The sequence below is a fragment of the Bufo bufo genome, chromosome 4, assembly GCF_905171765.1.
Source record: "Bufo bufo chromosome 4, aBufBuf1.1, whole genome shotgun sequence".
In the NCBI taxonomy this organism is placed as follows: Eukaryota; Metazoa; Chordata; class Amphibia; order Anura; family Bufonidae; genus Bufo; species Bufo bufo.
Genome location: NC_053392.1, coordinates 55,642,468 through 55,657,538, shown reverse-complemented (window position 1 = coordinate 55,657,538; position 15,071 = coordinate 55,642,468). Strand labels below are relative to the sequence as shown.

The 15,071-nt window shown below is 43.8% G+C and overlaps 1 protein-coding gene across 2 annotated transcripts in view; it reads right to left on the bottom strand.

Moving 5' to 3' along the window:
* Positions 1–12,045, bottom strand: part of LOC120997256 — a 36,131-nt gene extending 24,086 nt beyond the window's left edge. The window contains exons 1-2 of one of the 2 annotated variants that reach the window (XM_040427269.1): positions 11,956–12,045; positions 449–496 (exon numbers count right to left, since the gene is read on the bottom strand). The gene's annotated coding sequence lies outside the window, so the exon portion shown is untranslated. The remainder of the gene's footprint in view (positions 1–448; positions 497–11,955) is intronic. The other variant, XM_040427268.1, reaches the window with a different exon arrangement.
* Between the last annotated feature and the right edge of the window lie 3,026 nt (positions 12,046–15,071).

The following is a 15,071-nucleotide window of genomic DNA, read 5'->3' as shown; positions in this document are numbered from 1 at the left end:
TGGGATCTGATGCACCCAAGCTTCTCCCTCCAGGCACAGCATGCCGGGTTGAAGATGCAAAGAAGAAGAGAGAGAGAGAGTGGGATACAGCAATGGTGCAACCGAGGTAAGTCCAGAAAAGTCTGTATTGTTTAAGTGGTTTCTTTATTACAGTTATTTACAGGTGACGTGTTTCGGACCGGACTGGCCCGTTGATCAGACCACATACAGCATAATCGCATACAGGGAAGTATTTGAAATTTAAAGTGACATTTTGGCGGTAAGAAGAGAAAGGAGGGGGTATGCAAATGAGGAGCAGGCAAATGAATAATTTCATACAATATAAAAAGTGAAAATTTGATAAATTTATGTTTAAAACAAGAATATAACTAGATAAAAAGATGCATCTGTAGAATATAGACAAATAACTAACTAACTCATAATATTGCCTATTTTATAATGTACTCACAAAAAGCCCCGTCTTGATAGAAAGTGGCCACAAGGGGTCAGTGAAGTTCTGTTTAGGAAGAAAGAGAATAGATGGCAAATACAGTATAAAAAGGGAAAACATTACTGTAAAAACTTCTAAACTTAAAGGGGTTTTACAATAACATACAATGGAGGCATATCGCTATATGCCCCCATTGTCTGATAGGCGTGGGTCCCAGAGGCATCTACAGTGAGAGCAAAGCAGAGAAATGAGTGGAGGGCGGCCGCTGAAAATAACCGAGCCAGCGTCTTCCCCATAGAAATGAATGGGAGCAGTGGCTGCGCTTGCACGGTGCGATCCCATCACTTGTATGGGAGCAGTGCTTGGTGGTGGATGGACCCCAGGAAATGCGGGGTCCCAAGCCACAGCTCTCCCCACTCCGTTCTCATTGTAGGTGCAGGTCCCAGAGGTGGGACCCGCCCCTATCAGACAATGGGGGTGAAGGGTTAAATAGAATAAGCTATATGATCTGTATGAATGACAGGATGTTAGCTCTCCAGGCGCCTGTCCTTGGGAATGAAGGAGAAATCGGGGTGCATACAGAAGCAGATCTCTTTCAGCTGGGGGCTCTGTCCGGGAAAGAACATGCAGGAATTCGGTAAGTACGGAAATTTCCTGCCTTTAGATTTGGGTAGATTCCGATGCTTTTTGAAACAACTCTGTTGTTTCTATCTTGAATCCACTTCGAAACGTCGCATTATCCTGCTGTTTTGATGGAATAAATTTACACTGCGTTTGATACAACTGAAGAGTGCTGCGGATTTCTTGTATTTTTGTTGAATCCACTTCAGACACACTGAAAGCAATAGTATCTATCTTTAGGCAAGATAGACTATAAATAGACTACTGGCCAAGTCTAAAAGATAAATTCTTTAGGGAAGGATTTAAAAGAGGAATTCTTTTGGGAAGAATTCAAATATTGTCTGCACCCTGGTTTCTCTTGTCAGCCAATTTCTATCGCTTCTTATCTGTCACTTTCTTATGCTTTATTTTATGTTATGATGTTATGAAGCATTAAGTAATTTTATTTTATGCTGAAGGTAAGCAGCAAATGATACTGTGAAAACTGTACTAACTTTATTGTGTGTGTCCTGGAGAACCGTAAGACGCCCCACCGCTCTGGCGAGGGGAAACCCGCTAACCCAGAAACTGGTGAAAGCAAGTGACGGTTTTAAGGGATCATACTAACAGACAGTTGAGAAGGATGTTGAGCATAGACATAAGTCCTCTATACCCAGTTGACAGGAATTGTCGGAGCCTTTACGGTTCAGTACAGCCAGTCCTGGGGAGAGTTCTGCTCTGCCTCCGTATCATTATAAGAAATGGGTGCAAAGCAAGGAAAGGTCTCTACACCCCCTCCGTATGTAGGAGAAACATGTGAGGATTATTATAGTGGTCCAAGAGAGAATGCTGAGCCCTCTGTGGGAATTAATGGGATACTGACCAGATCTTATAAAACTCCTCCCCTCTCGATCCAACATCCATACAAGCACCAGTCAATGTTCACACACAGTTTTAGGATCATTCCAAATTGTCCTGTTAATTTATTAGGGAGAGATTTGTTTGTTCTGTTAAGGTTGCAGTTGGGGATTAGCAAGACGGGATACCTACATGTCACATCCTCAGTTATGCCCATTCATGTACCAAAGGGTAATTGTTTTTTATGTTTGGAATGCCAACCTCAGGATCCGCTATTGGATCCGGTTCCTCCTGAGGTTTGGGCAAATACTGACCAAGATGTTGGCCTTATCTCTTGTACACCATATAAGGCAATGCCTAAGCCCGGCGCTGCACCTGTTTATATTAAACAATACCCCCTTTCCCCAGAAAAAGAAAAGGGGATTGAGTCTATGTTGATTATTTCCCCCTATTATACACCTATCAACCTAGTGAGAAAGGCTGATAATACCTTTAGGTTTGTCCAGGATCTTAGAGCGGTAAATGCACAGATCATACCCATAGCCCCTGTGGTTCCAGACGTACCATCTCTGCTATCAGCTATTCCTGCCCATGCAGAGCTTTTCTCTGTTATTGATTTAAAGAATGCATTTTTTTCTGTCTCAGTTGACAAGGAGACACGGCCATTCTTTGCCTTCACATTTAAATTTCGCCAGTATACTTGGTGTTGAATGCCTCAGGGTTATGTAGACTCCCCAGTAGTCTATTCCATTGTCCTCCAAGTTACAATGCGCCCTTGGACTGCCCCTCATGTTTCTGTCCTTCTACAATATGTGGACGATCTCCTCATATGTAGTTCTACTCGGGAGGCCTGCAAGGCAGACTGTGTTAGTTTATTACTGTGGTTATGTGAATGTGGTCACAAAGTTTCTAGGAAGAAATTACAATGGTGTATGGAAAGTGTTGAGTATTTGGGCTTTGTTCTCAGTAAAGGTGAGAGGAAAATCAGCCAGAATTACCTCCGTACTGGGTCTGCCCCACCCACAAACCAAGAAAGACATGTTGACCTTTCTTGGCATGATTGGTTACTGCCGCCAATGGATTGCTGATTGTTCCTACTATGATAATATTCTGAGACAAGCCACTAATACTGATATGCCTGACTTCATTAAATGGTCTGATGAAATGTTACAAGCTTTTAGTCATTTCAAATGTGCAATGGTTTCCAGTCCTGGTTTGGGCCTACCCGACTATGGCGTGATGTTTCACTTATTTGCCAGGGACAATTGTAAAACCATAGTGGGAGTCCTGGCGCAAGATCATGGAGGCAAATTCCGCCCTGTTGCTTTTTTCTCAAAAGTGGTTCCCGTACAGGTTCAGGGCATGCCTGCGTGTCTCCGGAGTTTGGCAGCCTGTGCTATGGTCGCTGAGATGGCCACGCCTATCACCCTAGGTCATCCCACCACTTTACATACCTCACACAATGTTCAGGCCCTATTGAAGAACATACATACACAACATATGTCAGCACAAAGACTGAGTGGATATTTAGTTTTGTTGCTATCTAATCCTCAACTTCATATCAAATACTCAGCACCCACATTCGGTCCAATGGCTATACTGAATGCCCTACTTGGCTACAAGGGAGAGCAGGATGATTTGCCTCCTCCCCATGCATGTACTGAACTTATACATGAACATACCTCACCTAGGCCTGACTTACAGTCCACACCCATTGAAGGAGCACCTGATATTTTTGTGGATGGATCCTGTTCGAGCCCTAATGACAACACTTATCATGCAGGATACGCTGTGGTTCAACTCCCTGATGTTATACTGGAATCAAATCCTATACCTTTTCAGTCAGCCCACGCAGCTGAACTGATTGCCCTCACTAGAGCTTGTTGTCTTTTTGAGGAGAGAGATGTAAATGTATACACCAATTCCAAGTATGCCTTTGGGGTTGTACATGATCATGGGGTAATCTGGCAGAGGAGAGGCTTCATAGCTGCAGATGGGAGACATATCTCACATTCCACTCTAGTACATGATCTCCTGGCCGCCATCCAATTACCAAGCAAAGTTGCTATTATCCATTGTAAGGCACATACTGGTCTCCAAATGCACATAGCTAAAGGGAATGCCCTAGCTGATCAGGCAGCAAAAGAGGCTGCTATTAGAACGGTAGCAACAGTTCAAATGCCCTGCCTAGTTCCAGACTGTGACGAAACCAACCTCGCCACTGGGTTTTGGAGGGGACTGGGTACTAGCCTCTTGCCCCAGGATTATGGGCCCTCTCATCAGCCAGGCCTCATTTGTTCACAAAGGACTTGGACTAACTTGAACTCTCACCCCCACGAATTAGACCAAGGTTCAAGTTAGTCCATTATGTTTGGTAATGGTATTTTGTGGATTGCGTCTCAGACAATGTTTATTGTGTTAGTTAATTGCGTCTCAGACAATGCGTGTGTTAGTTAATTGCGTCTCAGACAAATGCTCATTGTATTTTGTTTATTGCGTTACAGATAGAGGGAAGGGGATTTTGTGTACAATTGCTGGGAAGGTTGAATACTGTAGGTACATGTGATTGGCTGTTTTTACAAAACCCTGTGGGTGGTAACATTGTTGGGAGATGTGTATAAAATGCTTGTGTGTTAAAATAAAGAGAGTTCCTGTTTTATACCTTCATGAAGTCTTGGCTCATGTTTGGGGGATGGAATAACTACACTCTTGGGGATTGCTATATCATAATACTCCCCTGAGTATAAGCTCTTGTAAGAGCTTGCTCCTGGTTCCTGTCTCTGGATTTAGGAGAGGTTCACCCACTGGAAGCTGAAGCCCAGTCTTGGGTCCAGCGTGGGTGGAGGACGGTGAGACCCCAACCAAGCTGCGGCGGTTCGTGGGGTCTGCAGTGCTGACGGTGTCGAGTGGAGTGCTTGGAGTCCTCTGGAAGCACAAGGAGCATCTATCGACGGAGGTACCCGGTCGGGGTGCTAGGCGTTCCATTACATTGGTGGCAGCGGTGGGATGGCGTCCTAGTGTGAGGAGAAGCAGCTCGGAGACACCGTTCGTGGAGTATATTGAGGGCAACGCTAGTATCCGTACAGCGCCCCTGGCTACAGCAATATGGATGCCGTTGGTTTCTGCACAGCATGGGGAAGATCACCCGGATTACAGGGATGCAGAGCGGAAAGGCGTATGGCACCAGGCCCTGGAGCACGTGCAGCGTCGGAGGGGTGAGAGTTATCCCAGTGAGGAGCAGAGATTGCGAATGCGATTGGCGCTGCGACTACCTCTACTGGGAGAGCAACCATTGACGGAGTGGGTGTCAGAGCTTGAGACACTGGTATGGCAGGAAACCTGGCTGTATGACGCTTACCAAGCACTATGGTGGGACACAGTAAGACAGTCTCCATGGATGGAGGAGTACGCCAAGCCCGAAGGTGAGGAATATAATTGCCCTGGGTTATTGTGGGAGTCTTTTGAAGACATTGACTTTGGGAGCACAGGAGAGTCTAGATTTTGGGACATTACTGACTACAGGTGGGACTTGCACAATTGGCCTACAACTAGTGGGGTGAGGGCAGATCTGACCTTTCTGGTCCAAAGGGAGTGGGAACTGGAGCAAGATTATCAACAGTTGTTTTGCTCCATTCAAGCCCAGCGCAAGATGCAAGACAGTTGGATACCAGGCCCAGACCTGCAGCCCTTCCCCTGGCAAGTCACAGCTGAGGTATCCCCTACTTCCTCACCAACTGTGGAAGTAGGGGACTTCATAGACTGGTACTGGGAGGAACCCCAGTCGGCAGGTGGAGATGGGACCGTAGTCACTCCACCATCCCAACAGGGTGGCTGGGCAGGCGGCCCAGATCCCCAACTGCCACTGGAAGTACAGGGAGAGGAGATTGTCGGTCCCTTATCTCTGCAACAACCAGAATCACTGGTAGTGGAGACAGCCGGTCTCACTACCCAGCGGCAGTATACTCTACAGGGAGAGGAGACAGTTGGTCTCTCTCCCCAGCGGCAGATGGGGTATCCAGAGGAGGGGGTAAGTGATAGCCCCCCTCCACAGCTCTCTCCCAGCCCAATACTGAGTGTAGTGGGTAAGGCTTTAAACCCCACTGACCCCTCTCCAGCAGAAGAGCTGGCATCAGAGCAGAGCGCGGCTGGCCTCTGCCCTAACCATTCATTTACTACCCAGCAGGAGTTGGCACCATGCACCCCAGCTGAAGCGCTGGCATCAGGGCAGAGCCTCTGCCCTCCCCTATCCTCTGCTCCAGAGCCGGACTTCCCACAGGCTACCCCAGCGGAAGAGCTGGCATCTGGGCAGAGCGCAGTCGGCCTCTGCCCACCAAGTACCTACAGCTCCAAGCTAGAGAACCACAAGGGAGCAAGGAGTCGCAGATGCCCACTCAACAGCTGGGGACATACAAAATTCAACAGGTCCAGTATTGGGTTGTGGCTGGACTGCCAGACTAACTCAGGTATCTGGTTAGTCTTCCCTGGGAGGGGGAGATGTGTGACGAAACCAACCTCGCCACTGGGTTTTGGAGGGGACTGGGTACTAGCCTCTTGCCCCAGGATTATGGGCCCTCTCATCAGCCAGGCCTCATTTGTTCACAAAGGACTTGGACTAACTTGAACTCTCACCCCCACGAATTAGACCAAGGTTCAAGTTAGTCCATTATGTTTGGCAATGGTATTTTGTGGATTGCGTCTCAGACAATGTTCATTGTGTTATTTAATTGCGTCTCAGACAATGTGTGTGTTAGTTAATTGCGTCTCAGACAAATGCTCATTGTATTTTGTTTATTGCGTTACAGATAGAGGGAAGGGGATTTTGTGTACAATTGCTGGGAAGGTTGAATACTGTAGGTACATGTGATTGGCTGTTTTTACAAAACCCTGTGGGTGGTAACATTGTTGGGAGATGTGTATAAAATGCTTGTGTGTTAAAATAAAGAGAGTTCCTGTTTTATACCTTCATGAAGTCTTGGCTCATGTTTGGGGGATGGAATAACTACACTCTTGGGGATTGCTATATCATAATACTCCCCTGAGTATAAGCTCTTGTAAGAGCTTTCTCCTGGTTCCTGTCTCTGGATTTAGGAGAGGTTCACCCACTAGAAGCTGAAGCCCAGTCTTGGGTCCAGCGTGGGTGGAGGACGGTGAGACCCCAACCAAGCTGCGGCGGTTCGTGGGGTCTGCAGTGCTGACGGTGTCGAGTGGAGTGCTTGGAGTCCTCTGGAAGCACAAGGAGCATCTATCGACGGAGGTACCCGGTCGGGGTGCTAGGCGTTCCGTTACACAGACATTACCCTTACTGACAATCTATGCTAAGCCTCCAGGATTTGGCTACCAGTAGTGACAAAATAGAATGGCAGTCGGTAGGTGCAGTACAAGACCCTGGTAAGAATATTTTCAATTTTTCCTCCGTCTAAAATCGATTTTATCTTTGGTTTGGTGCGCATTATTGTCAGTCTTTAAAAGTGGCGCACTTTTTGGACAACATCGTTCCCAGCAGCGACCTGGGAGTCCAAGATGCATCCAGACATCCTCCCTATGCTGTTCCTGAACCATTTCAGTGGTGTTTCCATCAATTTATGTCCTTTTACTATGAACCAGACACCCTCCCCTCTTCAGAAAAGGGGGTGCCTGGTTTAATGCTCGGGTTCTCCCATTGACTTCCATTGTGCTCGAGTGCTCGGTAGATCACCCAAGCATCCCGAGGTGTTCTACTCGAGCACCAAAGCACTTTGGTGCTCGACCAACACTATTGGTTACATCTTCCAGTGTGGACAAGGAATAATAAGCTGATCTAGTCGGAAACAAGTGACTGTTGCACTCTCTTCAACTGAAGCGGAATACATAGCCACAGCACATACAGTCCCTGACAAAAGTATTGTCGCTTGTGGACAAATTGACCTGAAGTGCCGCTAAAATATATTTCTAATCAAGATTTTGTCACATGGGTCATTTTAATCCCAACAGCTTTTGTAATAACGTTTCAGTGCAAAACAAAACTGACAAAAAGTATTCTAATATTCACAGCTTGGTAAAGCCCATTGAGTAAATTTTTGCCAAGACATAAGTGTTGTCGCCTTGTCAAAGGAGTTTCACCTGTGACTAATAATGGATCAATTAGGTCTCAGGTGTGTATAAATAGAACCCCAGTACATTAGACCTTCACATCAACTGCAACTAGAATTCTGCAAACATGCCTAAGATTCACCCGGAGACTAAAGTGTTGATTATCAAGAGGCTGAAGACCAGATCCACTGCTGATGTGGCAGACACCTTCAATGTGTCTCAGCGTCAAGTTCAGAGGATAAAAAAATGATTTGAAGAGACTGGAGACGTTTTGGACAAGGCCAGGTCAGGCCGACCCCACAAGACAACTGCTCGAGAGGACCGTTTGTTGGCTCGAAAATCCAAGGCCAGACATTTTCCACTGCAGCAGAGCTCCACGAGACCTGGTCACCTGAAGTCCCTGTGTCAACCAGAACAGTTTGTCGGATTCTGTCTCGAAGTGACCTCCAGGGTCGAATCAGTGCCCATAAGCCAGCACTAAACTAAAGACAATTGAAAAACTGTGTGGCCAAGGGCCACAGCCTGCTAAAAGGATGGACGCTAGAAAAGTGTCAGAAGGTGGATTTTTCTGATGAATCTTCTGTTAAATTACACCACAGTCGCCGCAAATATTGCAGGAGACCTGCTGGAACCCGCATGGAGCCGAGATTTACCCAGAAAACAGTGAAGTTTGGTGGAGGCAAAATCATGGTCTGGGGTTACATCCAGTATGGGGGTGTGCAAGGGATCTGCAGGGTTGAAGGCAACATCAATAGTCTAAAATACCAAGAAATCTTAGCTACCTCTTATATTCCCAACCATAAAAAAGGCCAAATTCTGCAGCAGGATGGTGCTCCATCGCATACTTCCATCTCCACATCAAAGTTCCTTAAGGCGAAGAAGATCAAGATGCTCCAGGATTGGTCAGCCCAGTCACCAGACATGAACATCATTGAGCATATTTGGTGTAGGGTGAAAGAGGAAGCATGGAAGACGAAACCAAAGAATATTGATGAACTCTGGGAGGCATGCAAGAGTGTTTTCTTTGCTATTCCTCATCAATAAATTGTATGAATCCTTGCCAAACCGCATGGATGCTATCCTTCAAGCTCATACAAGATATTAAATTTGGATCTCACAGCACCACTACTTAATTTGCAGTAAACTTTTGTCTTGCCAAAATTTGACCTTTCTGTCTTGATTAAATGATAAATCTTTTTTCAGTGAAACTAAATTATTTCAGTGCATTAAACATCATTTATGAGGGCTTTAGCTTTTCATATGAACTATTTCTAACACCAATTGATTAATTAAAAGTCAGGTTAATAACAGGAGTTTCTACAAAATAGAGAAGCGACAAGACTTTTGTCAGGGACTGTACATGTCAAGAAGCCATTTGGATTCGTCAACTTCTACTAGACACGGGACTGAATATGTCACAACCCACACCCATCTTTGAAGACAATCAGGGATGCATAAAGCTTACAAAATCTGAGAAGATTAACCCAAGAACAAAGCACATTGATGCAAAATATCATCTGCTCAGGGACATGCAGGAACAAGGAGTTATCGACATCCAGTAATGTCCATCAGAGGAGATAACTGCAGATGCACTCACCAAACCTTTGCCAAGGGAACGTCATTGTTTCTCGAAAAGAGACTGAATGTCGTATAATTATGCAGATGCCGTTGAGAAGGGGTGTTGGGGATGCAACAGCATGTACCATATACAGTATTGTGTATTAATATCACTTGACCAGTAGATGGCGCTGTATGTTAAGGTTACCAGTTGTATATATCTGTAAAACTTGTTGGTTCTCTCTCTCTCTCTCTCTCTCTATATCAGAAAATCATGTGAACTGGGTATCAATAAAACGTAACTTTTACTATGTATTCTAAAATAAGGGTTGGCTCTCCCAAACTACCACAAATTGCTGTGAGACCAAGGTGGATAGAGGACACTTCCCCACACCTGTTTGCCACTGAAAGTCCATACAGTTAATACGACTGGGAACCTTCCTTTAGTCGATACTATATTCCATTCAAGTTCATTGAAGTCCCCTGATATGTTCCGGCAATTCGGGTCGAAACATGGCATGTAGGGCTGTGTAAATTGGGTTTATTTAGGGATTAGGCCCCAATACAGGGACAGTTTCCGTATGGGGTCGCCCCTATTCGGGTGGGTGCTTTGTGTCTGTTAGGCAGGTGACATGTTTAGCCCCTAACCCTCCTTGCAGGTAGAGCTTTATTTTTAGGGCACAACAGGAGAATTTCCATTTGCTGTTAACTACAAGAGTGCCGGTCACAAGTGTCCTTCTGCCATCTTTTACATTAGGACTGTCACGCCACCTGGTATAGATCCCTCTACTGAATGTAGCAAGATCCACCCTTTTTTCTTTTCCATTTCTCCTGTAGAATGAGTAGGTGCCGTTTTCACTAATTCGCGTTTTGTCTCACAACAATGTAGTTTATTTAAACCTTATTTTAGAATACATAGTAAAAGTTTTTATTGATACCCAGTTCACATGATTTTCTGATATATTGTTTGGGTTGTGATCTCATACCTCTGCACGTTCATCTTTAGTGCGGAAGGTATCATTGATAATTTATATATATACAGTACAGACCAAAAGTTTGGACACACCTTCTCATTTAAAGAGTTTTCTTTATTTTCATGACTATGAAGGCATCAAAACTATGAATTAACACATGTGGAAATATATACATAACAAACAAGTGTGAAACAACTGAAAATATGTCATATTCTAGGTTCTTCAAAGTAGCCACCTTTTGCTTTGATTACTGCTTTTCACACTCTTGGCATTCTCTTGATGAGCTTCAAGAGGTAGTCACCTGAAATGGTCTTCCAACAGTCGTGAAGGAGTTCCCAGAGATGCTTAGCACTTGTTGGCCCTTTTGCCTTCACTCTGCGGTCCAGCTCACCCCAAACCATCTCGATTGGGTTCAGGTCCAGTGACTGTGGAGGCCAGGTCATCTGGCGCAGCACCCCATCACTCTCCTTCATGGTCAAATAGCCCTTACTTTCAAAGTTTTCCCAATTTTTCGGCTGACTGACTGACCTTTATTTCTTAAAGTAATGATGGTCACTCGTTTTTCTTTACTTAGCTGCTTTTTTCTTTCCATAATACAAATTCTAACAGTCTATTCAGTAGGACTATCAGCTGTGTATCCACCTGACTTCTCCTCAACGCAACTGATGGTCCCAACCCCTTTTATAAGGCAAGAAATCCCACTTATTAAACCTGACAGGGCACACCTGTGAAGTGAAAACCATTTCAGGGGACTACCTCTTGAAGCTCATCAAGAGAATGCCAAGAGTGTGCAAAGCAGTAATCAAAGCAAAAGGTGGCTACTTTGTAGAACCTAGAATATGACATATTTTCAGTTGTTTCACACTTGTTTGTTATGTATATAATTCCACATGTGTTAATTCATGGTTTTGATGCCTTCAGTGTGAATCTACAATTTTCATAGTCATGAAAATAAAGAAAACTCTTTGAATGAGAAGGTGTGTCCAAACTTTTGGTCTGTACTGTATATATACCAAAATGGCTGCTGTTACAGTTTGCTGAAATGTCTTGTATGTTTGGAACTTAATCCAAGCAAAATGAGAACCTTCACAGACTTAATCCAAACAAGTAAACCAAGTTCGGCCTCATCACAAGCTACTAGTGTCTTCTCTAACCCACAACCAACACCGAAAACACTCGGGGAGGGGGTCTGTCCACCACCTTAAATGGACACTAAAATGTGGATGTATTATACCCTCTGAAATGGGTCAAAGTGAATAAAACCAAGTAAGATATGAGTTAATATAATATGTATTTCTAATTGAGGGTATATTCTCGATATATACTTTACTACGATGGTCCAGTGATTCAAAACATCTGACAATCCTGCAGGTCCATGTATGCCTCCTCTAACGGTTTATATACTGCTAAATGTTACATACTGTAATTTAGGGTCATTGGTGAAAAAAAATAAAAATAAATAAATACCTTCAGATTTTTACAAGATCAAATCTTTGTGTGCAGTCACATCCAGAAGGTAAATGGACTGAGAGAATTTGCAAGCAGTTTTCAGCTGACTTTCACTTTCGTTTCCTGCTACTTTTAGAGCAGGAAACCACAAAATGGCAATTTTTTTTTTTTATATAATGAAAGTTAAGAGCAGACATACTGTATATATATAAAGTAGGGGTACATGTTTTTTTATTTTATTATTCTTTACCAGCCTTAGGCCTCTTTCACACTAGCGTGACGGCTTGGCTACCAGATGCGTTCAGGGTGCGTTCGGTGATAATTGCGTGATTTTGCTTGCGTGTGCTGTCCGTTTTGTTTTTTTCCGTGCAGGTGACATGCTGATTGCATGTGTTTTTAATGCGCATGAAAAAAAATAACTGAACCATCCTCTAGAGTCACCTGGTCACTGCAAACACATATAAATAAATAATAAAACTCCCAGAATAAAGTTTTTCTTGGGAAAGCTCCATTTGTGGTGGAGATTGGATTGTTTGGCTTGTCTTTGTGTTTGGTTTTTGGATTTAGAGCCTACAATAACCCAAAAACTGAACCTCACTCCCCAACTTACTGCAACTTGTACAAAAAAAGAGCAAGGATTTAACAAGGTAAGAAATCTCATTTTATTCAATATAAATCACATAATCATTACAGGTGAGACTCAAAAGGGACAGAACATGGAGACTGGGCCACAAGAGGGCTCTGCAATGTGGAGAATCACAATGGGTGATAATGTGACCATATACAGCAGGTAACAGACAATTAACAGAAGCTGTGAATATTGGAGTAGTTGCGGGTGCAATTGCTGTCCCCTAGTGTTGAACAACTACCTAGCTCTTATTCACAGTGTCCCAGCAATGGATGCTGTAGGGTGTAATTGGATGGTGCAATACTACTCATAAAGATGGCATATAACAATGACTGTAACTCACTAGTCCCACCCTAATCCAGATACCATGTTACCTACCCATGTTGCTGCTGAAAAATGGTGACACGGTTCCCTCACTGCTTCGACCTCAACACGTGTTTCGCCACGTAGGCTTCGTCAGGAGGTTTTTGGATTTAGCTTTGCAGGATGTCCACTTTCATTGTATCATCCACTGACCATGTGTTCATGCACTGGCTGGTCTTCTGTTATTTTGGAGAGCGGCCAGCGGATGTGGGTGCAACCTATCATTTCACACGGGGCCTGCACCCTGTAAAGTTCTTTAATTATTGCCGCATGTCGGTGGCTACCTTTGATCGGCTGTTGGGGGAGTTGCGGCCTGCCTTGACTTTCCAGGACACCAACATGCGGCGGAGTGAGTCACCTGAAGAACGTCTAATTATTACTTTAAGGTAAGACTAGATATTATCAGACTGATATATAAATGACCCACTGTTTGCCAATACATAGCTCTTTGGTCTATGTCCAGTGTATTCTGAACATTACCTGTTCTATGTATAAGTACTTAAGGGGGACCTGTCATCAACTTTATGCTGACCTCACTAAGGGCAGCATAAATTAATGACAGAAATGCTGATTTCAGTGCTGTGTCACTCATGAGCTAAAAGTAAGTGGTTGCCAAGAACCAGTCTCATAATCATTGCAGCACAGGCCTTGAAAAGAGTCAAATCTACTTAAAAAGAGTCATGGTTAATCTCCTGCACTCTCGCCCACCTGCTGATGATTGGCAGTTCTGTCCTAGAGAGAAAGGGAGAAAACTAGGTATTAGACTGTCAGTCATCAGCAGGTGGGCAGGAGAGCAGGAATTCATGAATAACCAGGACTCTTCTCAGGTGGCCATGACTCTTTTCCAGGCCCAGTCTGCAATGATTGTGATGTTGGTTCTCGGCAACCACTTACTTTTAACTTATAAATGACAGACTGCTGAAATCAACTCACCTGTCTCTACTTTATTCTGTCGTTAGTATGGGCAGCATAAAGTTCCTTTTAACAGTATTACACATTGTAAATTTACAGTAAGAAACTGTTTATAGTGTACTTTGGACTACTACCAAGTAATTTCTTTGTCAGACCATATTGAAGTTCCGCTGTAAGGCCTCATGCACACAAACCGTATACGGAACCATTTATTTCAATGGGTCCGGAAAAAAAAAAGTTACTCCGTGTGCATTCCGTTTCCGTATGTCCGTATTTCCGTTTAGCAAAAAAATAGAACACATTCTATTATTGTCCGTATTATGGAGAAGGATAGTACTGTTCTATTAGGGGCCAGCTGTTCCGTTCCTCAAAATACGGAATGTACACAGACATCATCCGTATTTTTTGCCGATCCGTTTTTTGCAGACCGCAAAATACATACGGTCGTGTGCATGAGGCCTAATGATGAGGATATGCCAAATGTGTGTATATGGTAATGGTCTGGAAGTTGATGTAGCTAAACGGTTTTCCTTACATTTAAAGTGTATTTGAATATAATGTATTGAGTCCCAATCTTGTTGTATGGTATAATTTTATGTCAACTTGCCAGACACATTGCCATTAAATAATACTTATAAGTAATGTTGAAGTTTTTTCAACATGTAATATTTTGTGTATTCTTGGTGCTAATTAGGGATGAGTGGACCCGTGGATGTTCGCTGAACTTCAGGTCAAAGTTCGGGACCCGAACTCGAACTCGAACCCCATTGAAGTCAATGGGGACCTGAACTTTGGTGCACTAAAATAGTTGTAAAATAGTCGTAGTAAGGGCTAGAGAGCTGCAAAAGGAAGCAAAATGGGGGTAAGAGCAGGACAGTTGCCTTGTAAACAAATGTGGATAGGGAAATGATGTGAAATAACATAGAATAGAAAAAAATATAAAGGTCAAAGTGGAGTAGGAGGCTGAGGAGGCGGTAGACGTGGCGGTGTAGGTGGAAGTTTTGGTGGAGTAGGAGGAGGTAGCTAACACAGTTTTTGTTGTTTTTTTCCTTTCATTTTTTTTCCCTTATTTTTTTATTTTATTTTTTATAAATTTGGGAAGACCCCAAAACATTGGGAAATAGAAAAGAGAATGCAAACAGAAAGTGCGCTGAAGTATAACAATGGCTGGGTGCGGCTGGTATAATTGTCTATTCAGCACAAGATACGGACAAGTCCTGAAGGATCCATG